The sequence below is a fragment of the Odocoileus virginianus genome, chromosome 26 (genome assembly GCF_023699985.2).
Source record: "Odocoileus virginianus isolate 20LAN1187 ecotype Illinois chromosome 26, Ovbor_1.2, whole genome shotgun sequence".
Lineage (NCBI taxonomy): Eukaryota > Metazoa > Chordata > Mammalia > Artiodactyla > Cervidae > Odocoileus > Odocoileus virginianus.
Window position 1 is genome coordinate 6,223,552 of NC_069699.1, and position 17,807 is coordinate 6,241,358.

General features: G+C 39.1%; 1 long non-coding RNA gene across 1 annotated transcript in view; it reads left to right on the forward strand.

Annotated features, from left to right (window-relative positions):
• LOC139031197 (uncharacterized) overlaps positions 1-17,414 on the forward strand; it is a 36,332-nt gene extending 18,918 nt beyond the window's left edge. The window contains exons 2-3 of the long non-coding RNA XR_011483589.1: positions 1,575-1,705; positions 15,806-17,414. This is a non-coding gene — a long non-coding RNA (uncharacterized lncRNA). The remainder of the gene's footprint in view (positions 1-1,574; positions 1,706-15,805) is intronic.
• The last annotated feature ends 393 nt before the right edge of the window (positions 17,415-17,807 follow it).

Consider the following 17,807-nt stretch of genomic DNA (forward strand, 5'->3'; position numbering starts at 1 on the left):
CTATAAAGAAAGCTGAGTGCTGGAGAATTGATGCTTTTGAACTGTGGTGTTGGAGAAGACTCTTGAGAGTCTCTTGGACTGCAAGGAGATCCATTCAGTCCATCCTAAAGGAAATCAGTTCTGAATATTCATTGGAAGGACTGATGATGAAGCTGAAACTTTGGCCACCTGATGCGAAGAATTGACTTGTTTGAATAGACCCTGATGCTGGGAAAGATTGAATGTGGGAGGAGAAGGGGACGACAGAGGATGAGATGGTTGGATGGCATCACCGACTCAATGGACATGAGTTTGGGTAAACTCCGGGAGTTGGTGATGGACAAGGAGGCCTGGCATGCTGCAGTCCATGGGGTCGCAAAGAGTCAGTTGGACATGACTGAATGACTGAACTGAACTGAACTGAACTGAACTGAATTTTAGGGTTGACCAAAAATTCTCTGTCCCTGGGATTCTCCAGGCAAGAACACTGGAGTGGGCTGCCATTTCCTTCTCCAAAGCATGCATGCATGCTAAGTAGATTTAGTCGTGTCTGACTCTGTGCAACCCCACATACAGCAGCCCACCAGGCTCCCCTGTCCACAGGATTATCTAGGTAAGAATACTGGAATGGGTTGCCATTTCCTTCTGCAATATACACACATACACACACACATATACACACATACAGCTGAGTCACTTTGCTGTACACTTGAAACTAAGACAACACTGTAAATTAACTATACTTCACTTTTTTTCAAGTGATGCAATAAAAAAGTTGGACTCTTGTCATTTTGGTGTGGTTTCTGGATGGAGCAGAGAAATAGATGTGGTTCATCCATCATGTTTACCTGAAAATCTAATCACATAACTTTTTTTTTTCAATCATATAACTTTTTAAAGAATCCTGTTTTCATTTCAAAAACATTTTTTTGTAATTTTCTCGGTCTATTTCTATCACTCATGAATACTCCCATTCATTTATGCCTCATTTTGTTCCCAGCCCAACCAAGTTCTGGGTTGGGTCCTAGGGATGGGCTTCAATGTGATGAATTATGGAAGGTACCTGGAATGTTACTGCCTGAGGATTAACTGCATAGTTAAATCAGGTACAGATTTGTCCCTGAAGCAAGAGAATAGACCAATCAATGTTTCAAGTTCTTTTCTTCTCAATACAAGCATTGATTGCTTATGTTATAAATGGTGACTCTTAAAAATGAAGGAGGTAATAAATTAGATAGTATGTCTTGGCATTTGCAGTTTCGTATATGCCCTCTCCCTCCTCACCCCTTCATCCAAGCGTAATCCAAGTCTTAATAGTGTCTGAAAAAGACCTTGACTCTACAGGTTCCTGAGATGGGTGGAGTGAGCATGAATGATGTACACCTGTAAGGTATGCCTATCACAAGTGTGGACATGTCAGAGGAACACCCATGTCGTGATTGGTGAATCTAGATGGGCATTCTTTTCCTCAGCACTGCTTTAATCATGCATTACTTCTTTTTCATAAAAGGAGTCTCTGGTTTTACCAGTTATATTTTCCTTATAACACATTAGATAAATAATGGTTTTCATTTTAAATGTTTTTGTTCTCACAGTGAATGGGAAAGTCCCAGGATGATCAGGAATTTTTCTTGAGTATAAATCTGAAACAGAATCTCCCAGATCTCAAAGACCTTTCAGATAGAAATCAGAAGGCTCCAGTCTGGAATAGCACCTTTCAAATCAGGTAAAGCCATTTACTATATTGTTAAAGGGAAAAAAAAGGAAGAAAATTGGGCGAAATGAGCCCCTTGAGGGTAATGTCTGTGTTTTATTACTTCTGTACTCATATTGCCAAGCACAATAGGTAGACATCTGTTGGGCATCTATCATTTGGGATGTAATTTGCGTTCCTCTCCTCGAACTCTGATACCAGACTGCTTCTTTCCTGTGGGGAAGTCCTATCATGTGGGTCTGCTGAGACTGTCTGTGTTCACTCCCCGACAGGTGACCAGGTCTGACCATTCATTTCCCTGGAGACATTAATTGATTTAGATGAACAGTTCCCTGAACTAATGTAGGCCAAATGCAGTTTTCAATTAAGACTTCTTTTGCCTGCTCGTTGGAGAGATTTCTCTGAGATATAGATACTGCTTTTTTATATAAAATTTTTTTTTAATTTGCTTTTTATTTGTTTATTTATTTGGCTGTGTGTTGCAGCACGCAGGATCTTTCATTGCAGCTGAAGGAAAGTTACCTGGCTCAAAATAGCCTCAAGTTAAAACTCCCCTCTGGGTCCTCCCCACCATTCTATGCAAAACAAAGAACCCTCTCACCAGAAGAAAAAAATTAAGGTTGATTCCGCCCAGCTCCCAGCCAGTCCAGCCTCTGGCTGAGCTCCAGAATTCCTTGCCCCAGCCGTTTAAGAGGTAACTACTCCGAACAACCTTGGAGAAGAACAGGCCCCCTTAAGACAGTAGCTCTCCACATACTTGCCTATATATACTTACTCTTTAGCGCAGCAGCTCACTAATCTGACTGCTGCCCCTTCTCACCTCATTAAAGGTGATCTGTTCCTGTAAAGTGCCGGTCTTGGCCTTTTTCTGAACTGACTCCCCTACCCTACAGCAGGTCTTGGCTTCTCTAACTGTTGCGCGGCGACTCCAGAGCACGTGGGTTCACTAGCTGTGGCATGCGGGCTTAGTTGCTCCATAACACATGAGATCTAGTTCTCCAATCAGGGATCAAACCTGCGTCCGCTGCATTGGAAGGTGGCTTCTTAACCACTGGACCACCAGGGAAGTCTCATGAGATACAGACGTAACCTTTGATTGTAAGAGAAAAACATGGGCCCCCGTAGACAGTGTTTGAACCCCTAATCCAGCTACGGCAGAAAGTAGACACAATCCTTTATAGTTTGAGCTAACTTGAGTTGGGTTTCCGTGACTCACAACCAAAGAAATTCCAACTAATGCAATCATGATTCAATGGCACCCTCTAAAATATTACTTTTTAAAGTAAATATGAAGGTCAACGGTCTCCCAACTCAAATGAAAACAAAATACAGGAAACTAAAATTTAACCCCATGTTGGGAGAGAATGGTTTGCAACTCGGATCAATTTTCAAATAGTAAAATCTTTCAGACAATGAATAGCAGTAGTGAGGAACTCTAAACGTTCCTGTTGAGGGACTTCCCTGGTGGTCCAGTGAATAAGACTCCATGCTCCCCATGCAGGGGGCCTGGGTTGGATCCCTGTTTGGGGAACTAAGACCCCACATCCAAAACCAAGCCTGTGTGCCACAACTAGAGAAGCCCACACACTACAATGAAGACCCAGTGCAGCCAAAACAAATGATAGAAAATGAAAATATAAAGCAGAAGCAATATTGTAACAAATTCAGTAAAGACTTAAAAAAAAAACAACAGGTTGAGCCATAAATTCGAACATGGACACACATACATACCACACACACATGCTTACACATACGCATGCTGCTCTTTAGCTACAGAACACAGTCATTTTTATAAAGTAAATATATAGTCTCTCCACCTATAGCAGCACGGACAAATTTTACCTTTGTCATACTGAGCACTCGAGCAAAAGTAGAGGCTTTCACATCTCCATTTCAAAGGGAGCTCTTTGGTTTACATTTATTTTTAAATGACGGTATAAAACTGGTGGTGAAATTTATCACTTACTTTTAATTTTCTACATTCTTTTAATTTTAAGGGAGTTTCTGGTGTTGACATTTTACCAGTTTGAGTGAAGCATGGAAACCGTATTGTCTTTTCCCCTTATTTATCCCCATTTATAATTGTCTTAAATGTTTCCTCTCCACATATTGAGTTACGTCAGACAATGTCACCATTTTTGCTTCAGCAAACATAATTTTAAAAACTCAAGAAGAAAAGTCAATTGTATTTATCAGTATTTTCACTCTATTCATTATCCTTCCTTCTTCCTTTCTCAGGTCACAAGATTCCTCCTTTTATAAGTTTCATGGACTTCCCTGGAGGCCCAATGGTTAACACTCAGCTTCCAATGCAGGGGGCGTAGGTTCGATCCCTGGTCTGGGAACTAAGCTCCCACTTGCCACTCAGTGCAGCCAAAAAACAAAACAAGAAAAAAAAACGAAAACCACTACTTATCTCTTTTTGTAAGTTTCCTTCTGTTTAAAGGATTTCCATGAACGATCTTTTCAGGTTTAGTCTGATGGTAACAATTTCTTTTAGTTTTTCTCCATGAGAATGTCTTGATATCCTCTTCTACCTGAAGAATATTTTCACTGAATGTAGAATTTTTTGGAGTCTCAGTTCTTTTCTTTTAATGCTTCAAAAATGTTGAGCCACTTCCTTTTGGCCTCCATGATTTCTGATGAGAAATCTGACATCATTCAAATTGTTTTTACTCTACTTACTTGTAGGCATCACTTCTCTCTCTCTTTTTTTCTGTCTTTAGCTTTCAGAAGTTGGTTAGGATCAATCTTGGCGTGTATTTCTTTGGGCTTATCCTGTTTGGGATTCAACAGCTTCTTGAATCTATGGGTTAATATCTTCTGCCAAGTTCAGAACACTTTCAGCCACTATTTTGCTGAACTGTTTTTCAGTCTCACACTCCTTCCCTTCTCTGGAAAGACTCGCTATGATCTCACATATACCCGAGGTTCTCTTCATTTTTTTTTCTTTCAGTTTATTTCCTTTATGTAGTTCAAATTGAATAAGTCTTACTGATCTCACTTCAAACTCACTGATTTATTCTCCTGTCTGCTATTGAGCTCTTCCAGGGAGTTCTTATATTTTATTATATTTCTCAGTTCTAAAATTTTATTTTGGCTCTTCTTTATAGTTTCCATTTCTTTGCTGCAATTTCCCATTTTTTCACTTGTCTAAACCATGTTCAAAATTTTTCATTACAGCATTTTTTATGATGGACTCTAAAACCCCTGTCGGCTAGTTCCAACATCTGTATTATCTTGGTCTTGCCATCTGTTTGACAATCTTTTCCCACTCTAGTGGAGATTTTCCTGATTTGTGGGAGTAGGGTTTCTTTTTCTAAATCAGTTCCAGATATATTGGCTATTATATTATGAAACTGTGTGTCTTATTGAAACCTTCAGTTTTAGCAGGTTTCCTCTGACACCACACCTTTGGACGGAGTGGGATGCTGTCTTTGACTGCCAGGTGGGAGTGGAAGCCAAGTTCTCTGCATGAAACTATGGAGGATGGAGGGCTTTCGAACTGGATGGTTAGGATGAAAGTCCCGGCTCCTCACTTGACCTTCTTTGACATCACCCCCGTGTGGTGAGAAGCAGGGAGGAGGGTGCCTCATTCCAGCGAGATGAGGATGGAAGTCTAGGCTCTCCACTCAACCTCTGTTGACAAGGGTGGGGATGGGGCCTGTTATTCCTGATGCATTTGACTGCAGTAGGGCCATTATTGTCAACAAGTTTTCAGTCTTACTAGACTGCTCCTTTCCTGTCCTTTGGCTAGAAAGAATGAATTTTTCTTAGACCTTTTTTTTTCCTTTTGGTCGACATGGCATTTCTAGGTTGGTAGCTTCTCCAGAACCCAGTTGAGAATATGAGAGAAAAAGAAAACCTAGGAAATTCAATACAGAGCAATCCTTGAGTCTTGAGGTCCCTAACCATTCTGTTTTCTTTGCTCCATCTTTCAAAGCTGTCTTCATTTGTTTTAAATATAATAACCAAAGTTTTTAAGGAGTTCAAGTCAGTCAATCCTAACGGAAATCAACCCTGAATGTTCATTGGAAGGACTGAGGCAGAAGTTAAAGTTCCAATACTTTGGCCAACGGATGCAAAGAGCCGACACTGGAAAAGACCCAGCTGCTGGGAAAGATTGAGGGCAGGAGGAGAAGGAGGCAGCAGAGGATGAGATGGGTTGCAAAGAATCAGACACAACTTAGCGACTGAACCACAGCAATTCATTTAATGTATATATTCATCAGCCCCGTGCCAGTGGATGGCAAATAGTAAGTACTCAATAAAACAATGAGCTTTTATTGTTTTCATGACATGAAATAAATATCTGCTGGATAGACTGTCCCAACCCATGGGTTAGCAGGCTGTAGCTTCTCTTTTCAATGTTTTGTGTTATCCAGTATATTCCAGGAGAAGGTATGTCTAGTCTATTCCTGAATTAACCTACACTTGAACCCAATTTTTCTGTTGCACGGCACCTTAAGGGCTCAATCCTCAGTACCGAAGTCAGGTCTTTTTCTGCTGGTCCACTGCTTATATTGTAATTGTTCCTGGTAGTTGCATCTCTCCACTATCTCAAGTGTTCAGAAAGGTCTCCTTTTTCACCCCCAAACACTCCATATAGCAGGTTTACCAAAAGTTTTAACACAAGTGAATGTTAGCACAGAGAAAGTGAAACTTTGAAACTGTATATCAGGAGACTTCCCTGGTGGTCCAGTGGTTCAGATTCTGCCTTCCAATGCAGGGGACATGGGTTTGATCCCTGGTCAGGGAACTAAGATTCCACATTCTGTGGAGCACCTAAGCCTAGGTGCTATAACTAGAGAAAGACCAGGTGTTGCAGTGAAGACCCAGCACATTCAAAAAAAGAAAAAAAAACTGTATAGCAATCGTTACTACTCCTAAATCAGCCATGCTGCAAAATCTTGGTTTTTTGTATCAACTAACAGCCCTTAAAAGACTCTTTACAGCTTTTACAACCTACAAAGCAAAAGACAAAAATTACAGCTATAAATTTTAAAATAATATTTTCTCTTTCCCTAAAACCCTAGGAACAGTGTTCCCACAATACTCTCTACAACGAAGGAGTATTAAAACCATCTTTTAAAGTGATACTTCTTTTCCTGTGTCTTTCCACCAAGGATTCAAACATATTAAGGCTCTAATTTATATAAATAACCCTATGTGTTCTCACTCAGTTGTGTCAGACTCTTTGCAACCCCATGACTGTAGCTCGCCCGGCTCCTCTGTCCATAGCATTTCCCAGGCAAGAATATTGCAGTGGGTTGCCATTTTCTCCTCCAGGGGATCTAGGGATTGAACCCCCATCTCCTGTATTGGCAAGAGGATTCTTTACTACTGAGCCACCTTGGAAGCCCTCCATACTCTCCATATTGAAATACATCTTTTTTTTTTTTTTTGAGATACATCTTTTTATGTGACCAAGAAATATTCACAAAATATGATTTTTTAAAAGTTAATAAATTTCAAAAAATAGGAATGATATAGGCAACATTAGGTTTTGAAAATATTATTTTTACCTAATATAATTAAATCAGAAATTAATAATATGATTACACCAGTAAATCATAAACATTTTAACCATTTTTTGGATTAAAGAGGAAATTGAAAGTGAAATTGTAACTGAATTTCATATAGGAAAACATCTGAGATACATACAAAAGTACTAAGTTCTAATACATTAATTTTTTAAAAAGAAAGACTGACAATAAAAGAATTAAATGTTCAAATCAAAAAATTAGAAAAACACAAGAAAATAATCTTAGCATTATAAAAATTAATGAATTAAATATAAAAGCAAAATTAACAATTTTTTAAAGTGGCAGATCTGAGAAATAAATCCCAAACAGAATTTAAAAAAAAAAAAAGCAAGGTTAATAAACTGTTTTTTTAAACTTAATTGAAGTTATAAAAATAAAACCATAAATATATAAAATGAGAATTTATATGAAAGTTAAATATACATACAGGAGAAGTTAATAGATTAAGGTGACACTATCTTGTATATCACTAGAAAAGAAATTTGAGAACATGGTTCAAATGAGGGATTGCCAAAACTGACCTTAGAATGGATAGAAAATAAAAATAGACTGAGTACCATAGAAACATGGGGGGAAATATTAAAGAGTTACTCCCCCCAAACCACGCTGGCACAAACATTTTCACTGAAAACTTCTACCAAACCTTAAGAGATAATGACTCTGGGCTCTTATGTTGTAAAGCGTGTAATGAAAAGACTTCGTAATGTTTAATGAAGTGAATATAACCACAAAGATATTACCAAAAACTAAAACTATAGCTTAATATAACTTACAGATATTTATATAAAAAGCAGAGACTTCACTTTGCCAACAAAGGTCCATATAGTCAAAGCTATGGTTTTTCTAGTAGTCATGTATGGATGTGAGAGTTGGAAAGAAGGCTGAGAGCCAAAGAATTGATGCTTTAGAACTGTGGTGCTGGAGAAGACTCTTGAGAATCCCTTGGACTGCAAGGAAGTCAATCCTAAAGGAAATCAACCCTGAATATTCACTGGAAGGACTAATGCTGAAGCTGAAGCTCCAATACTTTGGTCACCAGATGCAAAGAACTGATTCATTGGAAAAGACCCTGATGCTGGGAAAGATTGAAGGCAGGAGGAGAAAGCGACAACAGGATGAGATGGTGGGATGGCATCACTGACTCACTGGACATGAGTTTGAGTAAACTCAGGGAGATAGTGAAGGACAGGGAAGCCTGGCATGATGCAGTTCATGGGGTTGCAAAGAGTCGGACACGACTTAGTGACGAAGAATAACAACAAAACAGAAATAATGCATGCATGCTAAGTCACTTCAGCTGTGTCCGACTCTTTGTAACCCCACGGACTATAGCCTGTCAGGCTCCTCCGTCCATGGGATTCTCCAGGCAAGAATACTGGAGTGGGCTGCCGTTTCCCTCTCCAAACAGAATTAAGGAGTACATTAAAAGAATAATACAGGAACTTCCCTGGGGGCCCAGTGGTTAAGACTCTGCACTCCCAATGCAGGGGGCATGGGTCCAATCCCTGGTTGGGGAATTAAGATCCTGCATACTGCACTGCACAGTCTATTATTGTTTAATTAAAAATAATAATAAATAAAAATAGAAAAAATGATACAGCTTCATTAAGTGGTATTTACTCCAGGAATGCAAGGATTGTTCAATAATTCACCACTTACTAGAGGAAAAGCAAAATCATATTATCTCCACAAGCCTTGAAAAATATTAATGAAGTCCAACATTTATTTTTTATAGTATCTAGACAGGAATAATGTGATAGGATTTTTAATAAATTATATTGAGATAACTGGTTATTCATCTAAAAAAAAAAGAACTGCATTATTTCTTTTCAATTTGCACCCAAATTTCAAATGCATTAGATTAAATATTTTAAAAAAAAAGGAAAACTTATAAAAGTATCAGAAGAAAATGTGGGAGAATTTTCAAAACAATTTGAACCAGGGAAGAACTTACCCAGTAACACATAAAAATCAAGAACAATAAAGTAACAGATATATATGTTGAACTACCTGAAAAAAAAAAAGAATTCTGCATAGCACTGAAACCTCATAAAGAAAGGAAAAGGATAACTAATAAACTTGGAAATAATATTTACATCACAGAGAGTTAATTTTCCTAATATATAGAGTGCCTACAAATTAATAATAAATAGCAAAATCCATGCCTGGAAAATCCCAGGGACGGAGGAGCCTGGTAGGCTGCAGTCCATGGAGTTGTGAAGAGTCGGACATGACTGAGCAACTTCCCTTTCACTTTTCACTTTCATGCATTGGAGAAGGAAATGGCAACCCACTCCAGTGTTCTTGCCTGGAGAACCCCAGGGACAGAGGAGCCTGGTGGGCTGCCATCTCTGGGGTCGCACAGAGTCAGACACAACTGAAGCGACTTAGCAGCAGCAGCAGCAACAAAATCCAATATAAAAGTGGAAAAGAACATAAATAGTGCCCAGAAAAGGAAATACCAATGGCTCTTAAATATATAAATACGTGCATAATGTCATTCACTGTAAAAGATATCATTTTTTACATTTCAGATTGGGAAATATAAAACAAATAACTACACATCATGTTGGGGAGGGTGAGATAAACAGCCATTTCCACATATTTTCCATGGCAGTGAAAACTGATTTAACTTCTGTGGAAAGCACTTCAGCAAAATCTGGCAAAATACATGTACCTTTTGACCCAGAAATTCCTCTAATGTGAATTTTTCCTATAACAACATTCATAATTTATGATATTTCACACAAAACAGGATTCACTATAGCATTCCCGCATGCACTTATTTAGTACTTAGACTTTGGAAACAACCTCAGCACGTGCCTTGTGCTCAGTCATGTTCAACTCTCTGTGACCCCACGGACTGCAACCTGCCAGGCTCCTCTGTCGATGGGATTTTCCAGACAAGACTACTGGAGCGGGTTGCCATTTCCTTCTCCAGGGGATCTTCCCCACCCAGGGATCGAACCTGCATCTCCTGTGTCTCCTGCATTCCAGACGGATTCTTTACCCACTGAGCCGTTAGGGAAGCCCTACATCTACATGTTCATAATTAGAGGACCAATTTCCGAATTACAACAGAATACTGAACAGCTTCCACAAGTGACACACCATTGTTTACTGGTCAGGACCCATCTCCAGCATACATTTTCAAATACATATGCAAAACAGTGACAGTGATACCATTTGTTTATATTAAACAAAGATAAACCCACAAACATGCATATTTCATACATCTAATTTATATGTACATATGATATATATGGGCTTCCCTGGTGGCTCAGATGGTAAAGAATTCACCTCAATGTAGGAGACTCAGGTATATTTTTATTTTATATTTCAGTTAGTTTATCCAAAACACTGGCAACCCTGGTAATCTCTTATGAGTGAACTGGATGCCTGGAGGAGAGATGCAGGAAGAAAGCTTACTTTTCACTTTATCCTCTTGACTTATGTCATATTCACTAGATGCAGAAATAGGGATTCTTGAATCTGTGCTTTCAAGGAAAGGGCAGGGATCAAAAGCTAAGCAAGAGGGCTTTCCCTGGTGGTCCAGTGGCTAAGACTACACGTTCCCAATGCAGAGGGTCTGGGTTTGATCCCCGGTCTGGGAACTAAGTCCCATATGCTGCAACTAAAGATTCTACAAACAGTAGTTAAGGCCTGAGACAGCCAAATAAATAAGTAAAAATAAATATTAAAAAAAAAAAAAGAATCTGCCTTGCAATGCCAGAGATACAGACAGATCCCACAAACCATGGGGCAGCTAAGCCCCTGTGTGCCGCAGCTACTGAGGCCATGCTCCAGAGGCTGCGAGCTGCAACGACTGAAGCCCATGCAATCTAGAGCCGGTGCTCCACAATAAGAGAAGCTGCTGCAACGAGAAGCCTGCGAACAAGTAGAGAATAGCCCCGGCTTGCCGCAATTAGAGCAAGCCCACTCATAGCAACGAGGATCCAACAGGGCCAAACATGAAATAAATAAGTAAACATTTTCTGAAAAGGTAAAGTGAAAAAAAAACTAAGCAAGAATGTGTCTTACCTGGAGTCTAGCTTCTGCCTGACACCTTGAGGAGCTCCGAAGTGTGAACTGTACCTTGAGACAGAAGGTCCAGGCTTTTGTACCCTTGTCAGTCAGTCTCAGGCTCTGAGCTGCCTTCAGGAGGAGGGTATATCCTCTCAGGAGAAGGGGCTTCTGTTGTCTGAAGGTAAATCAGCCCTGGATACTCATTGGAAGGACTGATGCTGGAGCTCAACTCCAATATTTTGGCTACCTGATGTGAAGAGTCACCTCATTGGGAACTGAGGTGGGAAATATTGAGGGCAGAAGGAGAAGGGGCGACAGAGGACGAAATGGTTGGATGGCATCACCAATTCAACGGACATGAGTTTGAGCAAACTTCAGGAGATAGTGAAGGACAGGGAAGCCTGCCTTGCTTCAGTCCATGGGGCGGTCAGACATGACTTAGCAACTGGACAAGAACAACAAGAATTCTCCAGGAAAGGGGCCACTCTGAGGAATTAGCAATCAATTTTTCGAGCAGCCAAGGAACTAAATTAGAAAAAGGGTTGTAGACCCTATAGGTGTCTACTACAAACTCACTGTACTGCCTGAAATCTATATGTCAGTATTTTAAAAAAAAAAACAATTAAAAAATCAATATTACAGAATGGTCTCTTTTTTGTTGTTTGTCTAGATTCTAAATCCAGCACGGATGCCAAAATTTAAACAGTAAAAGTTAGCATTCAAAATACTTAGCAAGATTCCAGTTTCGGACAACATTAGTCAATTTTTCCTCCAGTATTGGAACAGATTGGGTTTTTCTGGACAAGCACCACATGAAATAGTTGGCTTGCATTTAGGTGACCTCCTGTTTGAAAAATCCACAACTTTAAACATTGGACTCATTCATTGACCAGAGTCTCCAGGACACAAAGAGGAACTGAGGGAAGGATAGATTTTTATCTCCTTTCCCAGGCTCATCCCACGACGAAGGGTAAGGTGACCAAGCATATCATTTGTCTCTGTCCTTTATTTGTCCATACCAAATATAGTTATAAATGTTGTGTATGGTGGTGTACAGAAAAAATTTTCCAGAAACTGGACAGAGGGCAAAAACATGATTAGGGGAACCTTTTCTCCGGGGCTGCAGGGCATGTGGGATCTTAGTTCCTCAGCCAGGGACCAAAGTTGCACATCCTGCAGTGGAAGTGAAGAGTCTCAACCACTGGACCACCAAGGAAGTCCCCATATTAGAGCATTTTCTCATAAACTCTCCTGAGATCATGTCTCTCAGAAAGTGTAACTTTGTTTGGCTAGCAACTGATTAGGGCCTAGCTATCTCACAAGACTGTAAAGTTAGATGTTGACTTGCAAAAACTGTTAAGGTATGATATTTTCCCCCTATCTGACAGAGAAGATAATCCAAAGGCTTTGATTTTATTGCCTTGTAGGAGACAAACCAGTTTCATATCTAACTCAGCACTCTGATCTCAGCATTCCTTTCCCACTGACATTTATACCCCCGGTTCTCACGTGGGCGTGCATGTGCTAAGTTGCTTCAGTCGTGTCCAACTCTTTGCGACCCCGTGGACTGTAGCCTACCAGGCTCCTCTCTTCTTGGGATTCTCCAGGCAAGAATACTGGAGTGGGTTGCCTTTCCCTTCTGCAGGGGATCTTCCCGACCCAAGGGATGGGACCCACGTCTCTTGCGTCTCCTGCATTGGCAGGTGGGTTCTTTACCATTAGTGCCACCTGGGAAGCCCCCCAGGTTCTTATATTTTCATTCAACTATTTTCTCTGTCTTCTGGTTCCTTCATTAATGAGTTAAATAAAACTTTGTCATGTGCTATTTATATGAGGATCATGCTTTGTAAATAATTTGAGAAAACATGTTTTTTTCAGTGTAAATTAACATAGTGTAAAATTATATGGTTAAATACACATATAATGTAGCTTGTTGTGAAAAAATGCATTGAGTGACAGTGGAATAATATATTGAATCCCAGTGGAATAAAATGCTACCAGATTCATTACACACTATCTTCTCTCTTGAGGGCAGGATTGTATATGTGTTTAAATCTGGGTTTTTGACTATTAGCCAGGCTGCTGAAGGATTTGACATACTGACATAGGTGATGCTTTGAAAAATGGCTTCACCAGGAAAGAGAATAAAAATAAAAAATATTTATATATTTTTCCTGGTGCATTTTCTCTTGAAATATCCTTGGGAGAGCCCTGGGACTAGGGTTGCCATATTTAGCAAATAAAAATACAAGACATCTAATTAAATTTGAACTTCAGATAAACAAGTAATAATTTTTAAATATGTCCCAAATATTGCAAGCATTTTATCTGAAGAGCAGAGCCTAGAGCATCTCAAAGTTCAGGGGATGTAAGAAGCACATGACACACACCTCAAGGAAACCAGAATTGAAAGAGACACATGTACCCCAGGGTCCATTGCAACACTACTTACAATAGCTAGGACATGGAAGCAACCTAGATGTCCATCTGCAGATGAATGAATAAGGAAGTTGTAGTACATATACACAATGGAATATTATTCAGCTATAAAAAGGCTGAGTCAGTTCTAAAGGGTTGTTTGAAACTGGAGCCTATTATGCAGAGTGAAGTCAGTCAGAAAAAGAAACACAAATACTGTATATTAATGCATATATATGGAATTTAGAATGACAGTAACAATGATCCTGCATGCAGGGCAGTGAAGGAGACACAGATGTAAAGAACAGACTTTGGACGCAGTGGGAGAAGGCAAGGGTGGGATGATTTGAGAGAATAGCATCAAAACATGCACATTACCATATGTAAAATAGATGATCAGTGCAAGTTCAGTGCATGCAGATGGGCACTCAAAGCCGGTGTTCTGGGACAATCCGAGGGATAGAGTGGGGAGAGAGGGGGGAGGGGGGTCCAGGATAAGGGGGCACATATATACTTGTGGCCAGTTCATGTTGATGTATGGCAAAAATCATCACAACATAGTTACTATCCTCCAATCAAAATATATTAATTAACTGAAAAAAGAAGCAGCACACGGGGGAAGCAAGTGGTTGCCAGTCGTGCCAGGAATGCAAAGGATCGTGGGTAACATTGGAGTCCTATGCTGGGGCATCCCAAAGGCCAAGCCCAGCAAGTAGAATCCTGTTGTCAATTCCAAGGAGTGGAAGTTGAAACCTTAGGTCAGGAGCTTGGTGGCCCTGTAGTAGGGCAAGCAGCTAGAGTCAGGAACCGGGCCAATCAGAACTGACAAAGCTGCTCTGAAGGGTAATGTGTTACAGAGGGGGTTTATCGCCCAAGGACTCTCAAGAGTGATCCAGATGAGTGAGTTGACCAGCCATATTTTAAAATTCAGACTCAAAGAGAACATTTTTAAAAAATTCTTTATTTGGTGGTGCCGAGTCTTCGTTGCGTCATCAGGGATCTTTAGTTGCAGCTCGTGGACACTCTTAGCTGTGACATGTGGAATCTAGTTCCCTGACCAGGGATCAAACCTGGGCCTCCTGCATTGAGAGCTCAGAATCTTACACATTAGATCACCAGGAAAGTCCCCATATATCTTTTTAAACATTTATTTGTTTGATTGCATTGGTTCGTAGTTGCCGCAGGCAGGATCTTCGTTGCATCTTGTGGGATCTTTCATTGCAGCGTGCAAACTCTCTAGCTGTGGCTCTCAAACCCAGTAGTTATGGCACACAGGCTTAGTTGCCCTGTGGCATGTGGGATCTTAGTTCCCCAGCCAGGGATAGAACCCATATTCCCTGCATTACAAGGCGGATTACTAACTACTGGACCACCAGAGAAGTCCCATATTTTAAAAATTGTGGTATAATGTACATAACATAAAATTTATATGATACCAACCATTTTTAAGCATACAACTCAGTAGCAATAAGTACATTCACAGTGTTGTACAACCACCACGAGTATCTATTTCCAGAACTTTTTCACCTTCCCAAAGAGAAACTCTCTCTCAATAAACAAAAATTCCCCAGTCTCTGGTAACCTCTATTACACTTTCTGTCTCTATGAATTTGTTTATTCTAGGTATCTCATATAAGTACAATGTTTGCTCTTTTGTGTCTGGCTTATCTCACTAAGCATAATGTTCTCAAGTTTTATCCATGTTGTAGCATATATTAGAATTTCATTTCTTTTTAAGGCTGAATGATATTCCATTGTATTTATACATACAGACCACATTTTGTTTATCCATAAAGGGAATATATATGTGTGGATATTTCATTTTTTTCAATTTGCCTATAAACTACATTGCTACATAAAAAAATCACACCATAGTTAAATGTATTAAAACAACAACTTGAGGGATTTCCCCAGTGGTCAAGACTCCACGGCAAGGAATGTGGGTTCCATCTTTGGTTGGGAAACTGAGATCCTGCATGCAATATGACCAAAAAAAAAGAATAAAATAGTATTTTGAAATTGTGTTTTGTACTTCTCAAATTGATCTACAGAATCTACAATGCAATCTCTATCAAAATTATAACTGCTTTTCTCTGTCTCTCTCTTTTTTTTTTTTTTGCAGAAATGGACAAGCTGATTCTAAAATCCATACAAAATTTCAAGGAACTGAGAACAGACAAAAGAATCTTAGAAAAGAAGAATAAAGTTGGAGGACTCACATGTCCCAATTTAAAAACTTACTGCAAAACAATAGTAGCCAAGACACTGTGGTATTGGCATAAGGGCAGACATAGCAAACAAGAGAATAGAAATGAGATTCCAGAAATATATAAGTCACTGGTCGATTGAAATTTGACAAGAATGCCAAAACCATTCAAGGGAAGAAACAATAGCAGTTTCAACAATTGGTGCTGAGACACCTGGACATCCACGTGCAAAAGATTAAAGTTAGATCCCTATCTCACATCACATACAAAATCAATTCAAAATGGATCAAAGACCTAATGTAAGAGCTATAACTATAATACTCTTAAAAGAAAACAGTAGTAACTTTTCATGACCTCAGATTTAGCAATAGATTCTTAGATATGACACAAAAACCATGAACAACAAAGGGAAAAAATAGATATCACTGAAATTAATAAATCCTAGTGTCATGTTTCAGATGACATTACCAAGAAAATGAAAAGACAACCCACAGGATGGGAGAATGTATTTGCAGATCCTATGTCTAATTAGGGATTTATATCTAGAATATATAAAGAACTCTTAAAATTCAATGATAAAGACATATAACCCAATTTGAAAAGAGCAAAGAGGGACTTCCCTGGTGGTCTAGTGGCTAAGGCTCCATGCTCCCAATGCAGGGGGCCCAGGGTTCGATCCCTGGTCAGGGAAGTAGATCCCACATGCTGCAACTAAGACCCAACACAGTCAAAGACATAAATAAAAACAAATATTGAAAAAAAAAGAGCAAAGAATATATATATAAATGGCCAATAAGCACATATATTGATGACAATATAATTAGTCATCAGTGAAATGCAAATCCAAACCACAAAATACCACGTCACACCCACTAGGATGGATATAATAAAAAAAGTCAGAAAATAATATGTTGGTGACAGAAACTGGTCACAAAATATTACAAATTTATGATGCCACTTATATGAAATGCCCAGAATTTGGCAAATCTACAGAGACAGAAGGTAGATTATTGATTGTTTGGTCTAGGAAGAAAGGCTGGATAGGAGATCATAGCTAAAAGGTACAGAGTTTCTTTTAGGGGTGATGAAAATGTTGTAAGATTAACCTTTATGATGGTTACAAATATCTGTAAATATACTAAAAACCATTGAATTGTACACTTTAAATATGCAAATGTTATTGTATTCAATTATGTATTCATAAAGCTGTTATTTTTAAAAGGTCATGTGTTATATGACTCCATGTATATAAAATGTCAAGATAGGTAAATCTATAGAGATGGAAAGTAGATTAATGTTTGCCAAAGATCAAGGGAAGAGGGAACCAGGAATAATTGTTAAAAAATGTGGAATTTCTTTTTGAGGTGATTTAAGTATTTTGAAATTAAAGAGTGGGGATGGTTACACAAATTGTGAATATGTTCAAGATCACTGAGTTGTATAATTTTTTTAAGATTTTTTTTTATAAGGACCATTTTTAAAGTGTTTATTGAATTTGTTACAATAAAGAAAGTTTCTGTTTTATGTTTTGGTTTTTTGGCTACAAGGCATGCAGGATCTTAGCTCCTGGACCAGGGATCAAACCCTTATCCTCTGCATTGGAAGGCAAAGTCTTAACCATTGGACCACCAGGGAAGTCCCTAAACTTTAAAATAGTGAATTTTATGTCACAGGAATTTTATCTCAATAAAAAAAATTGTAGTTTGTTTGGTTTGTCTGCTTTAGACACAGAAAGACTAGTGATTGCATGCACTTCTATTTAAAGAGTTAGTGGTAAAGAACTCGCCTGCCAATGCAGGAGATGCAAGAGACACAGGTTTGATTCCTGGGTGGGGAAGATCTCCTGGAGGAGGGCATGGCAACCCACTCCAGCATTCTTGCCTGGAGAATACCATGGACAGAGGAGCCTGGTGGGCT